This window comes from Cavia porcellus, unplaced genomic scaffold (assembly GCF_034190915.1).
Source record: "Cavia porcellus strain 051 isolate PalLab524CR breed Dunkin Hartley unplaced genomic scaffold, mCavPor4.1 scaffold_25, whole genome shotgun sequence".
NCBI classification, from domain to species: domain Eukaryota; kingdom Metazoa; phylum Chordata; class Mammalia; order Rodentia; family Caviidae; genus Cavia; species Cavia porcellus.
In genome coordinates, this window is record NW_026947508.1 from 137,178 (window position 1) to 151,543 (window position 14,366).

At 42.7% G+C, this 14,366-nt stretch overlaps 1 protein-coding gene and 1 pseudogene across 1 annotated transcript in view; one reads left to right on the forward strand and one right to left on the reverse strand.

Moving 5' to 3' along the window:
• The window catches only part of Noc2l (NOC2 like nucleolar associated transcriptional repressor), a 69,609-nt gene that overhangs the window by 37,015 nt on the left and 18,228 nt on the right, over nucleotides 1–14,366 (reverse strand). The gene's annotated exons all lie outside the window — the stretch shown is intronic.
• LOC106027827 (serine/threonine-protein kinase Sgk3-like) lies at nucleotides 751–6,148 on the forward strand (annotated as a pseudogene).

Below are 14,366 nucleotides of genomic sequence, written 5' to 3' on the forward strand. Positions count from 1 at the left end.
TGCACCACCATGCCCAGCTGGTCTTTTTTTCTCAGTTGCTTCTGAATTTTTTCCTTATTGGTTTTTAGGAAGGGAATTAACAAGTTTTATGATACATCATATAATCCACCCACTTAAATTCAGTGATTTCTAACATGGTTAAAGATTTGTACAATTATCATAATTTAGTTTTGTCACCTCCCAAAGAAACTTTGGTTATAACTGTCTCCACATTTCTCTATCTCAGCTCCAGCAAACCACTAACCTGCTTCCTACTGTTTGGCACACTCTTGACATTGCATGTGAATGGAATCATACATTATGTGACCATTTGTGACTGCTTTGAAAGCATAATTTCAAGATTTATCCAAATCGTAGTATGTTTCAGTACTTTGTTCCCTTCTATTGTCCAGTACATCCAATTGTATCAATTCATCAGTGAGGGACATTTGAAAGGGGGTGGTATCAGAATCAAAACTCTGAGCACCTTACATCCTGGAAATCTGGGTGATTGTCACCTTCCTACCTACACCTCCTGCGACATACACCCCAGTGCCACCCCAAGGTGGGTCCTGGGTTCCACTGCAGACGCTGGAAATTCAAATCCCACACCGAGGGAGGTCTTCCGCAGGGTCACGATGGGGGCGGGGCGAGAGGGCGAAGCTGGCTGGGAAGGGCGAAGCCAGGAAGGGGAGGGGCGCGTGGAAGGGGCGGGGCTTGAGGAAAGGGTTTTCTGGGGCTGAGCTACGCAGCCCGCGCGCGCGCGGCTGAATGTGCGGCGCTATTCTAGCTGATGGCTCTCAGGAACCACGCCATTCACAACCCAAAAACGTCGTGACACGGGCCTGTGGTACAGTCTCGGTCAAGCCCGCGCGCCAGGAATGGCGGCAGCGCCTCGCAGCCGCGGCCTCCGGGGCCCGCCCGGGCCTGCGTCCCGACTTGGGCACGGCAAGAACCCCGGGGCACAGCAGGGGGCAAGGCCGCGGGGCGGCGAGCGCAGCGGGCGCAGCTGGGCGGCGGAGGGCGTCGAGGAAGCGCGACCAGGGCGGGCCGCTAGGTGGCGCGGCGGGCGCGAGCCGAGTCCGGACTGAGGCGCTGTGCCTCGGCCAGGCACTCGGGGAAGCCCGCGTACTCCTTGGCCAGGACAGCTGTGTCGGCCCGGAGCTCGGTTGCGGAGAGGCGGAGGCTCGCGCCCAGCACCTGCGCCTCGACCGTCACCTGCTGTGCTGCGGGTTGCGCAGGTGTCTTGCGGTCGTTTCCAGGAGGTCAGCCTTCTCCACTTTCGCGCGGCGGGAGCTCTGGTGTCAAAGACGCGGTGCTAGACACCCCTCCTCCGCGGCATTCGTGGACTCGGCTTTCAGCTCTCGCAGCCGCCCCGCGCACTTATTTCCTGAGGAAGCCCAGATGAAGGTCTTAAGCTGGGTGAGGCTTCTCCACCACCGGCTTGGAGGACTGCGGGTCGGAGAGCAACTGAATCACTCCCGCCTCGGCCCCTCTGCGTGGCCCGGACCTACTTCGCGAGGCTGCAGGTCTCGGCTGGAGTCCGGTTGGTGCAGGCCGGCGCCCCTCCCAGCGGGGAGGAGCTCTGCTTCCTTGCGGAGTGCGTGGGCACTCCGGGCCTTCCAGAGGACCCCGGCCCGAGCTCGCGCGCAGCGCCCGCTGTTTAAGGGCGAGCCGCCAGAGGGCGTGTGAATCCGGGCCCGAGCCCTTTCCCACGCCCGCGCGCGCCCCGCCCCCGTCAGGCCCCCCAACCCTCCAAGCCTCAGACCACCGACCTCTACTGGGCACAGCGAGCTGATTGCCGCTTCCTTCCCTGTTCTCGCTGGAAATCTGTCCCTGAGCTTTGCTCAGCACCCAGAGTGGGCCAGCGGTGTGGGAGAGGATGAGCTCACCCGGCGGGGACTGGGCTACACAGGCTGATGGCCCGGGCCGGCAGGCAGTTGCGTCAGGTGACACCACAGGGTCAAGGCGACACCGCGGAACAGAAGGCTGGAGTGGAGATATCAGGGGAGGGCAGTTCTGCCACTGCGCACGTAATATCACAAATTAGTGACACAAGCTAGACAGAATAATGTCCTGGGATTAGTGATTTTTCTGGATTGCCCAATAGTGAGTTGAGCTCCAGGCAGGTAGAGCTGTTACAAAGGAGGGGGGGCGGGAGGACAGGGCCAATTGTTAAAACTTTTCAGTTGATTGATTCAGAGAACAGAGTGGGAAACATACTTTATGATTATTTTCGAGTTTACTGTTGTTTCACTTTGGTTTACAGCAGGATACTCCCAGCTTTGCAATGCTCAGATCCGGGTATTCTGCATCCACTCAGGAGGATTGCAGGGCTCCAGAGCCTTGGGCTGCAGATCCCCCTGGTGCTCCTGAATCAGTTGGGGGCCTGCCTCAAGCAAGCAAACGAGTCACACACAAGCCTGTAGGGTGGGGACTTAAGTGGGGAGGGCAGCTCTGCAGCCTCCATAAAGATAGCAGAATTCCCAGAATTCACAAGAGAAAAAAAGAGAAAGGCAGAACAGGCAGGACCAGCAGGGACCTGGTGTTTAGGACAGCTGGGGAGCTTTGCAACTTTTGTTTTGTCTGACACAAGGTCTCATTACTTAGTGCAGGCTGATCTTGAATTCACTTTGAATTCACTGTAGCTCAGGCTGGTCTCCAACTCTTAAGTGATCCTCCAGTCTCAGCATCCTTAGTGCTCAGGTTGCAGGCATGCACACCACACCCAACTCTTGCAACCTTTCTGTGAAGAAGTGAAACAGCTGGTGTACTGAAGGGTCACCTCATCGACCAAGTTTCTCCATCTCTGTTCCAACACCTTTTCCCCATCCCTGACCTTGGAGGAGCCTCTTAGCCTTTTCTGAGCCCATCCCAGGTCCTTCTAGGGCACTGAGGTGGGGTGAGTGTCTCAGGGTTGATGGTAAGGCTGGCTATCACTCCTGGGTGAGGCTGCCCATTCTCCTCTGGCCCCAGGTAAAGGTGAGAAGCCAGGTGACCCTGCCAGCCCAGAAAGCCCCTCTTTGTCGGGATCTGGCTCCTCTGCCCTGCCCTTCTGGATGACTCTAAGGTCTAGATGGTCAGGACCTGTCCTGTTTTTAGGCACCTTACCACTGCCAGCCTCCTGCCCCTTCCATTTCCCCTCTTTCCCTGGGGTGAGCTGAGCAAGAGCTGCAAGTGCCCACTACTGGGACTCTTATCAGGGCAGCAGCCTCCTGAGCTCTCCCAGTCTCCTGGGCTCCAGTTGGGGAATGGGTCTAGATGGGCCCAACCAGAGGGGAGGGGTGCAGAGCAGAAAGAAAAGCCCGAGGATGGGCCCTGTTCCTGCCTGCACCCTTTAAAATAGGTTGTTTTGTTTATCCTGTCACCAGACTTGGTCTGTAGAGGTCCCGCTAAAGAAGAAATAAAGACTTCAATTCATCTTCTCCCAGGCATAGCTTTTGACTCGTGGGAAAGAACTGTCAGTGAGAGGAATATGTAGTTTTACTGGGCAGAAAGAGGTCCATGCTGAGAAGGGAGTACAGCACACAGCTAAGAGACTGGGCTGGGATTTTCCTGTGGTCTTGGGGTGTCCTCAAGACAGATGATCTAGGATGTCTACTAGTGTCTGCCAAGTCAGAATACAAATCATTTGCATTTGAGAGCTGCTATGTACTTAATAGTGCTTCTTTGGGAGTATAGTGTGAAATTTGTGAAAAATAGAGCCCAATTTACAGGGAAAGGCATAGCCCTAATATTCAGACTTACTGTGTCTCGTAAGACAGGGATTTTTTTAGTAACTTTGTGCCCTGCAGTTCTCTTAAAAGCTCAGTTTTAAAATCATGATTTTCAAGGCCGAGGATATAGCTCAGCAGCACAGTACCTGCCTGGCAAGAGCAAGATCCTGAGTTCGATGACTGGCCAAAAAAAAAAATATTAAATAAAGTTATGATTTTCCTTGTGTCCTTTCTACCCATCTTGCTATCTTTTATCCTGCCTCAATCTCAGGGCTTCAGGAAGACAAATGGGATCCTACCTTTGTAGCATATTGAAGTGCCTGACAGAGTGAGTGCTTGGTTTGGGGCCGCAGTGGGAGAGGGGCCTGCCCTGTCTCAGAGAGCCCCCCAGAGCCTCAGGCCTGTGCCCTGCCCGACAAGCAACTCTCTGGGCCAGGCAAGCACCCCTCTCTGTGTGGCCCATCTTTCTGAGGCCCCACCCTCATCTCTCATTTTATTACCCATCTCCCAAATCTAGAGTTGGTCTTTCCTAGGGTCCTTAAGGTTCCTGGGAGTCCAGGTGTGCCTTTGTTGACTCTGCAGTGGCAGGTGATGTTTTCAAAAGTGCCACTTCCAGGGACTGGGGATTTAGCTCAGTGGCATAAGCGCCTGCCTGGCAAGCACATGCTCATAACTTCAATCCCCGATACAAAAAAAAAAAAGAGAAATGCCACTTCCTCATCTTCCATGAGTACCAAGGACCCCAGATGTCCAGTCTGTACCGGGGCCATGCCTCACCCATGTGAGAAGCACACCAGCCCCTCAAGGAGCAGGGCAATTCTTCAGCAGGCAAGAAACTTCAGCTAGCATTAGCCAGAGACAATGGAGCCAAAGCAGCCCCGCTTTGTGGTGCCATACTGGACACTGAATCACACACGAAATACAATTGTTGTGTGAAAACAGTCATCCAGATGTTAGAGCATTCCTTCAAATGGACAGCCCAACACATCAGTCAGATACATCTGAAGATGAAAGAAGCACTCAGAAGCTACATTGTACCTCACAGAACATCAGCCTGAGACCACCTGGAAATCGTCATGATAAACCAACTGGCTTTGACTTTTTTTTTTTTATCGGTACTAGGGATCAAACTCAAGACCGCCTGCCTGCTTGCAAGGCAGGCGCTTATGCCACTGAGCTAAATCCCCAGCCCCATTTTTTTTTTTTTGAGACAGGGTCTCACTCTGCAGTTCAGGCTGGCCTTGAGCTCACTTTGTAGCCCAGGCTGGTCTCAAACTTGCAACAATCCTCTTGCTTCAGCCTCCCGAGTGCTGGGATTACCTGAATTTGACTTTTTAAAAGTTACTGGAAAAGGCAAGCTTGGCAAGGTTCTTTTTGTGAAATAAATACTGGATGGAAAATTTTATGCTGTCAGAGTATTACAGAATAAAGTAGTTCTCAACAGGAAAGAGCAAAGACATTGTGACTGAACGTAATGTTCTCTTAAAAAATGTGAAACACTCATTTCTGGTTGGATTACATTATTCTTTCCAAACAAGTGAAAACTTTATTTTGTTCTGGATTTTGTTAATGGAGGGAATTTCCTAAACACAGATGAAATATGTTGCTGAAATTTCCAGTGCATTAGGTTACTTGAACTTCATCAAAATAATGTACAGAGACTTGAAACCAAAAAATATTCTTTTGAATTCAGTAGGACATGTTGTCTTAACAGATTTTGGCTTTGTAAAGAAGGAATTGCTGTCTCTGATACCACCACAGCATTTTGTAGGACACCAGAATACCTTGCACTTATGACAACACTGAGGATTGGTGATGCCTTGGTGCTTGCCTGTATGAAATGCTGGATGGATTGCTACTTTTTACTACTGAGAGATTTGTTAATATTCTTCACAAGCCCCTAAATTTGAGGCCAGGAATGAGCCTCATGGCCTGGTCCATTCTAGAAGATTTCTTAGAAGAAAATAGGCAGAATCAATCAATTGCCAAAGAAAACTCTTGAAATTCAGAATCATTCTTTTTTTTAAATCACTCAACTGAACTGACCTTGTACAAAAGAGGATTCTAATCCTAATGAGGCTGGACTAGATGATATCCAGAACTTCGACACAGTATTTACAGAGGAAACAGTTCTGTGCTCTGTGTGTGTCTTCTGATGACTGTATTGTGAATGCTAGTGTACCAGAGGCGGATGATGCAGTCATTGGCTTTGCTTACACACCTCCTGCAGAAGTCTTATTTTTATGAACAGTTTGCAGTTCACAAACCATCAAGCAAATACAGGCCTGCAGATGAGACTTAAACTCCTATTGGTGTGAACATATTCAAATATGTATGACTGCCTAATCTTTATACGTAATGTTAAAAACTATGAAAAATGTATTATCCGCTGTATGCAAGGAAATAGGACATTTCAAAGAGCTATGTTTTGAATTAAAATTTGTATTCCTGTTTACTAAGTTTATTTTCTAGGATTACAGGCATGTGCCACCACACCTGGCTTTCAAAATAGACTGTTTTTAACAGTCCCTTTCAGTTGGTTTAACATATACTAATGCCTTTATAATTCTATGATGATTTTTGTTACTGTATCAAAACTATGCAATTAGTTGGTTGTTTAAGAAGAAATCATATCTTTCCAGGTTTGAAAGAAGAGGTCTTCGTGTTCGTGTAGGATTAAAATGTAGAACTGCTAGTTAACACTGAATAACCATTCATTTTGCAGATTTGTGACAAAAGGAAATCACTTACTTTAGAGATACCAGTTCATATTTGTGATTTCTAGCCAAATATAATCCTATAATCCCAGCACCTGGGATGCTGAGGCAGGATTGCCATGAGTTCAAGGCCACTCTGGTCTACACGGTGAGTTCAAGGTCAGCCTGCACTACATAGGAAGACCCTGTCTCCAAAAAAAATTAACTAATTAGTTAAAAACCTGTGATTTTTCACTCTGGAGGAAACAAAAATTAATGGTTAGAAATTTAGGGCTGGAAGGCACTGTGGATAAAGCTCAGTGGCACAGTGCCTGCCTGGCAGGTGCAAGATCATGAGTTTGATTCCCAGTACCAAAAAAATAAAAAGATGTTTAGGTCCAGGGATATAGCTTGGCGGGATAGCACCTGACTGGCAAGTACCAGTTTGTGAGCTTGATTCCCAATTGCAAAAAATAAAAAATAAAAAATAAAATTAAGACTTTCCAAAGATCTGAAAGGTAATAAAGTACTGCTGCATTTGTTTTATAGGTAGGGCCAAAAATGAGTGCTCTGTATTATATACTTATCTTATATTCTATTTATATTTTAGTGTTTTCAATGTTTACTACACTGTTAAATAGGTCTAAATCTTGATGTATACTTACACAAATAGCTACTTTTGAAGTAGCTTTCTAATTGGTTTAAAAAATAAAGTAGATCTTTCTAATTGAAAATTTAAAAGTCAAATAACAAATCTAGTCAGTGTAGAACAGTTTCACTATAATAAAAGTATATCTTCTTGGGGGTGAATGTTTTTGGGAATCCAAGGCAGGGCCTACGGAGCACGCATGCACTCTTTCACTAAATTACAGCACTAGTCCCTCAATATTTTTGTGTGTCTTAGACAAAGTATAGGAAACTGATCTTAGAAATTATAATGCACTAGTTAACTTGCACTTTTTCAAATCATGTAGGGAATAGTAGTATATTTATATTTGGGTGAGCCGGTTCAGATGCTCTAAAAACAAACTGCCCTGCCATGTATTCACTTGGAAGAAATCACAAAAGCATTTCTCACCAATACCTTTTGACTTAAAAATACTCTTCAGAATTGGGAGAGGAGGAGGTGCTTTTGTTCAATTAATAATATTTACATCTAACTCCACCAAAAGACTACTAGATTTAGTAAGCAAATTCAGTAATGTAGCTGGATACAAAGTCAACACTCAAAAAACGCAATTCCTATATATAAATAACGATGAAAGCAGACTTAACAAGGAACTTTATAAAGCAGTAAATACCCATATCAGGAAAATAGAGCAAGCACATATAAACAACTTAATGTTGAACCTCAAGCTTCTAGAAAAAGAAGAGCAGGCTAAACCAAAAGCTCATACAAGGAAAGAAATTGTAAATATCAGAGCACAAATTAACACACTGCAGGCTGAAAAACAATACAAAGACTCAGTGAATCAAAGAGCTGGTTCTTTGAAAGATTAAATAAAATTGACAAAGCCTTAGCCAACCTTATCAAAAAAGGAAAGAAAGAGGGGGCTGTGGATTTAGCTCAGCGGCATAAGCGCCTGCCTTGCAAGCAGGCAGTCGTGGGTGAGTTTGATCCCCAGTACCGATAAAAAGAAAAAAGACCAAAAAAAAAAAAAAAAAAAAAGGAAAAGAAAGGAAAGGACTTAAATCCATGCAATTGGGAATTAAAAGGGTAAAACCACAACAGACCCTGCAGAAACCCAGAAAATCATCTATACCTACTTTGAAAACTTGTATTTTAATAAGACGGAAAACACAGAAGAAATAGACAGATTCCTAGATATATATGAATTACCAAAGCTTAGGCAAGAAGATATAAAAATCCTGAATAATCCAATATCAATCAAGAAAATTAAAGATGTAATTAAAAACCTATCAACAAAGAAAAGCCCAGGCCTGATGCATTCACTGCTCAATTCTACAAGAAATTTAGTAAAGACCTAGCACCATTACTTCTCAAACTCTTTAATGAATTCAAAAGGGAAGCAATATTCCCAAATTCATTTCTGGAAGCAAGCATTACTCTGTACAGGCCAATCTCGCTAATGAACATCGATACCAAAATCCGTAATAAGATACTGGCAAACAGATTTCAGCAAATCATCAAAAAGATTATATACCATGAGCAAGTTGGATTCATCTCAGGGATGTAGGGATGATTCAACATATGTAAATCCATAAATGTAATACACTATATTAACAGAAACAAGGACAAAAATCATATGATCATCTCAATAGATACAGAAAAAGGTTTTGACAAAGTCCAGCACCCATTCATGATAAAAAAAAAAAAAACCCTACAGAAAATTGGAATAGATGGTCTTTATTTCAATCTGGTAAAGGCCATCTGTGAGAAACCAACAGCCAACATCGTAGTAAATGGACAAAAGACTGAAAGCTTTCACTCTAAAATCAGAAACAAAACAAGGATGTCCACTGTCTGCACTCTTATTCAACACAGTCCTAGAAACTTTAGCAGGAGCAATTAGACAAAAGAAAGAAAAGGAATAAAGACAGGAAGGGAAGAAGTTAAACTATCATTATTTGCAGGTGATGTGACACTCTACATAGAAGAAACTCCCAAAAACTCCACCAAAAGACTTCTAGATTTAATAAGCAAATTCAGTAACATAGCTGGTTACAAAGGTCAACACTTAAAAGTTAATAGCCTTAGGGCCTGGGGATTTAGCTCAGCGGCATAAGCGCTTGCCTAGCAAGCAGGCAGTCGTGCATTCGATCCCTGGTACCGATAAAAAGACAATACCAATAACAAACTCACTGAGAGAAAAATCAGGAAAACCATACCTTTTACAACAGCATCCAAAAAAGTGAAATACCTAGAAATCAATCTAACAAAGAATGTAAAAGACCTCTACATTGAAAACTACAGTATTCTGAAAAAGAAGGTTGAAAAGAATATTAAAAAATGGAGAGATATCCCATGTTCTTGGGTAGGAAGAACCAATATAGTGAAAATGGCCATACTTCCAAAACTGTTCAGTGCAATCCCAATCAAAATTCTATACAAAATTCAATCAAATACAGATTCAGTGCAATCCCAATCAAAATTCTAATAGTATATCTCACAAGATTAGACAAAACAATCTGCAAATTCCTCTGGAACCACAAGAGACCTCGAATAGCAAAGGCAATCCTGGGCAACAAAGACAAGATAGGGCATCACAATCCCTGAGATGAATACACACCTCCCAGATGAAGAAATACAAACTGCAAATAAATATGTGAAAAAATATTCAACATCACTGGTCATTCCAGAGATGCAAATTAAAAACAACATTGAGATACCTCTTCACCCCAGAAAGAATGGCTATTAGCAAGCAATAACAAATGCTGAAGGGGCTATGGGCAAAAAGAAACCCTTCTCCACTGTTGGTGGGAATGCAGACTGGTGCAACCACTGTGGAATTCAGTGTAAAGATTCCTTAAAAAACTAGGACTAGAGTTCCCATTCAATCCAGCTATCCCCCTTCTGGATATCTTCCCAAAATAATTTTAAAAATCATACCACAGAGATATATATGCACCCATGTTTATAGCAGTACAATTTGTAATAGCCAGATCTTGGAAACAGCATAAGTGCCCATCAACTGAGGAATGGATAAAAGATGTGGTAGCTGGGCATAGAAGTGCACACTCCTGTAATCCCAGCATTTGGGAGGCTGAGGCAAGATAATGGCACGTTTGAGACCAGCCTGGGTTACAAAGTAAGCCTAAGGCCAGCCTCAACTACATAGCTAGACTTTGTCTCAAAAAGAAAAAAAAAAAAAAAAGAAGTGGTATTTTTCTACAATGACATACTACTCAGCTAGAGGGAAGGATAAACTGAAGACTTTTATAGAAAAATGGATGCAACTTGAGACCACACTCATAAATAAAATAAATCAGACACACATATGTACACATCATATTGTCTCACTAGTGTGAGAAGCTGAAACAACATATGTATATATAATGTATATGAAATCAGTTATATTACTGACTTCTCTGAGTCCATTAAAAAGATTTGTGGGAAAAAAGAAAAAAGACTTGTGCTGGTATTGTTTGAACAACTGAATGCAGATGTCATATGCTCCGGGTGAATGATTTGAGGGGGAAAATGCACAATGTATGTACTATTGTTGCCCCGATTGCCATGTTTTGAATTTTTTTTTTTGAAATAAAATAGATTGGGCGGGGGATTATCTCAGTGGCATAAGCACCTGCCTGACAAGCGCAAGGTCTTGAGTTTGATCCCCGGTACCGCAAAAAAAAAAAAAAAAAAAAAAAAAGGAAATAAATTAGATTTAGCTGGGCATGGTGGTACACGTCTGTGATGCTAGCATTTCAGTGACTGAGGCTAGAGGACTGCTGTAGTCTGAGGCCAGTCTAGGCTACAAAGTGAGTTCAAGACCTATCTGAACTGCAGTAGTAAAACTTTGTCTCACAAAGACAAAATGGATTTGAAAAAAATATTTATATCCTATAGACTGACTTTTTCTTTAGAGGTAAGACTTCAATATCTGCAATTTTTTTTTTTTTTTTTTTTTTTTTTTTTTTTTTGCTTTTTCGTTTTTTATCAGTACCAGGGATCAAACTCATGACTGCCTCCTTGCAAGGCAGGCACTTATGCCACTAAGCTAAATCCCCAGCCCCTCAGTATCTGCATTGTAAATATCTAGTTCGTATGGCAATGCTTCCGCATTTTTTTTTCTTTTTTGGTACTGGGGATCGAACTCATGATCTTGAGTTTACCAGGTAAGCACTTGAGCCATTGAACTAACTGAATTTAGCTCTGTAAATTCTGCTTATAAACAAAGCTGTTTGTTCATTATAAACCAAGACAAAAATTGTAGTTTATTGATCTTTTTTTTTTTTGCCTCACGTACTCCTTAAACTACCAAAAATTAAAGTGCAATATTGTGTCTGGGGTATTTGTTTGTTTGTCTTTTTGATACAGAGTTTCACTATGTAGTCCAGACTGGCCTTAATCTCACTTTCTACCCCAGGTTGGCCTGGAACTCACAGCAATCCTCCTACTTTAGCCCCCAAGTGTTGGGAATACAGGCATATGCCACCACACCCAGACTGTATATTTCTAACAACAAATTTAAAATAGAAATTTGATGTTTCTTGGATCATAAGAAATATAGCTCTATATAGTATAATAAAATTAGCAAAAAAAAATTATCGTAAAAAAGGGGTGGGGCTGGAGGTATAGCTCAGCAGCACAGCATCTACCTGGCAAGCACAAGGTCACGAGTTCAATTCCTAGTACTACCAATACTAATACTAATATTAATCAGGTTGGCAAGAGTGTAGCTAAGTGGTACAGCTCTGGCCTATCATGACAGAAACACTGGGTTCATCCTCTACACAAAAACAAAACAAAATCACTAAGTCGAGTCCATGAGATGTTATAGAGGTTTTTATTAAGATTTTTTTTTTTTAAGATTTCAGAAAGTTTAAAATTGACAAAAAAGAAGAGTTTAAGTTGGTTTGTACATGAGACCAAAGATTAACCAAAGGCCCCTTTGGAAGTGGCTGTTGTAATTTACCATAGTCTTAAATACAACATTAAGGCTTGTGACTAGAATATGCATATTTTGTGGAAGGATTAAGCAGAAACAAGTTTACCTTTTAATTTTTTTTTTTTTTTTTTTTTTTTTTGTCTTTTTCATTTTTTTTGTCTTTTTCATTTTTACCGGTACCGGGGATCGAACTCATGACCGCCTGCTTGCAAGGCAGGTGCTTATGTCGCTGCACTAAATCCCCAGCCCCTTACCTTTTAATTTTTTCTGTGATTCTGGGATGGAACCCAAAGCCCTACACATGGTAGGCAAGTGCTGTCACTGAGCCACAGCCTAAACCCCAAATTCATTCATTTGACCATTCAAGCCAATCTTTTTTCCCTGTACTAGGAAATGAACCAAGGTCCTCCTCACTGAGCTACATCCCCAGTCCCTCCCCTTTTTAATTTTCCATTTTGAGACAGTGTTTCTAAGCTGTTCAGGTAAGGCTCAAACTTTCAATCTTTCTGCCTCAGCCTCCACACAGAGTGCTGCAGAGTGCTGCAGTTACAGCCCTGAGCCACCATACAGGGCTACGAACCTTTCATTGTTTATGACTTTCCATCACTAGAAGTAGTGCTTGCATCAGACTGGGTGATTTGTGTCTGGGTGGATGTGGCTGGGAATTGAATCAAGGCCTTGGGAACAAGAGGTAAGTGCTCTGCAGCTGAGCTATACCCTCAGGCCTGTTTATTCAACAAAGTTGCCAATGTGGCTAGCACATTTCTTTCCATTTGTTTACTTTCTTTTTCTTTTTTTGTATCAGGAATCAAACTTTTTTTTAAACAAGTCTCACTATATAGTCCATGCTGGTCTCGAACTTGTAGTGATCCTCCTAGTTCAGCCTCTTGACTGCTGGATTATAGGCCTGTGCTACCATGCAGGGCTTACCCCTGGCCTCTCTCTCTCTTATATAATGTTTGTTAGACCAGCTTCACAGTCCTAGTCATTTGGTCTACCTAGATCTCATACCTACAACCTGCAGAGTGGTGAGACAGCACAATTCTGCTCTAAAAGTCCTATCTGTGGTGCTCTGCTCCAGCAGCCCCAGGAAATAAAGACAGGTGACCCAGTTTGCTGCCCTGATGGCTTTGCATTTTTCATCTTTTAAAAACAGAAAGATGCCTGTTAGAGATGAGGAAAAGCAACTGAAAGGAAATGATTTCAGCATATGTGAGCATGAAACAATCACGAGACGCGTGCACCATCATCTACGAAGTGCAGAACATGATGTTCACTTTCTGTATTTTTTATTGCTTATGTTTTATTTGTAATGTTTTTTATTGGTACAGGTTTGCTATACATAATGATCACATCATCACAGGGAATTTGTACCTGAATGTAATGTACCTTAATTATTTTTTCACACTCCCCTGCCCTCCCTTTTTACCCTTTTCCTCCTCCAAAAGCTTTGTTTCTATTTTTCCCTTCCATTGTCTTTTTAAAATCCCTTTTCCCTTCCTTACCTCCTTCCTTCTCTACCCTGCCAATTTTTTTCTTTTGCAGTGCTGGAAAACAAACCCAGGGCCTTGTATCTGATACGTAAATATTCTACACCTCAGCCACATCCCTGGCCCTATTCTTCAATGTTTAATTTGTACTAATATTTTTTTCTTTTTACAATACAAATATTACTTATGCAAGCAATCAGGTATAAAACAATTAACAAAAAGGAAAAAATTCAAAATTTCTTATTTATTTTTTACATTTTAACAATTTTTGGTGCCTTATGAGACTTTTTTAAGGGAGGAAGGATGAAATTCAGATTTACAACAATTTGTTTTTCTACTGTTGCTTTTATTTAATTTTTTTGGTCTTGTCTTTTTTTTTTTTTTTTTTTTTTTTTTTTTTTTTATCGATACCAGGGATCAAACTCACAACTGCTCGCTTGCAAGGCAGGCGCTTATACAGCTGTGCTAAATCCCAGCCACGGGTGCTGTTTTTTTGAGATAGGGTTTCACTATGCAGGTGAGGCTGGCCTTGAACTCACAGTGATCCTCCTGCCTCAGACTCCCAAATGTTAAGATTATAGACACACACCACCAACTCTAGCTATATGCTGTTTTTAATAGCAAAACTTTACTGACAATTTTTCAACAATACAGACTCAGCTCACTAAATCACACTCTACTATACGGGACTTATAATTCCAAAGGCAACAGGTGCAGCTGTTGAAGCAGCTTGCACAATGTTTCTATCAATACAGATACTTATACCCACTGGTACAGGAATGAAGCACAGTACCAGGTGTTCAGAATCACATGAAGTGGTTTTTAGGGTCTGGTTTTATTACAATATATAAATAAATACTTGCTGGGTATAGTGGCACACACCTGTAAACCCAGCATGTGGAAGCTGAGACA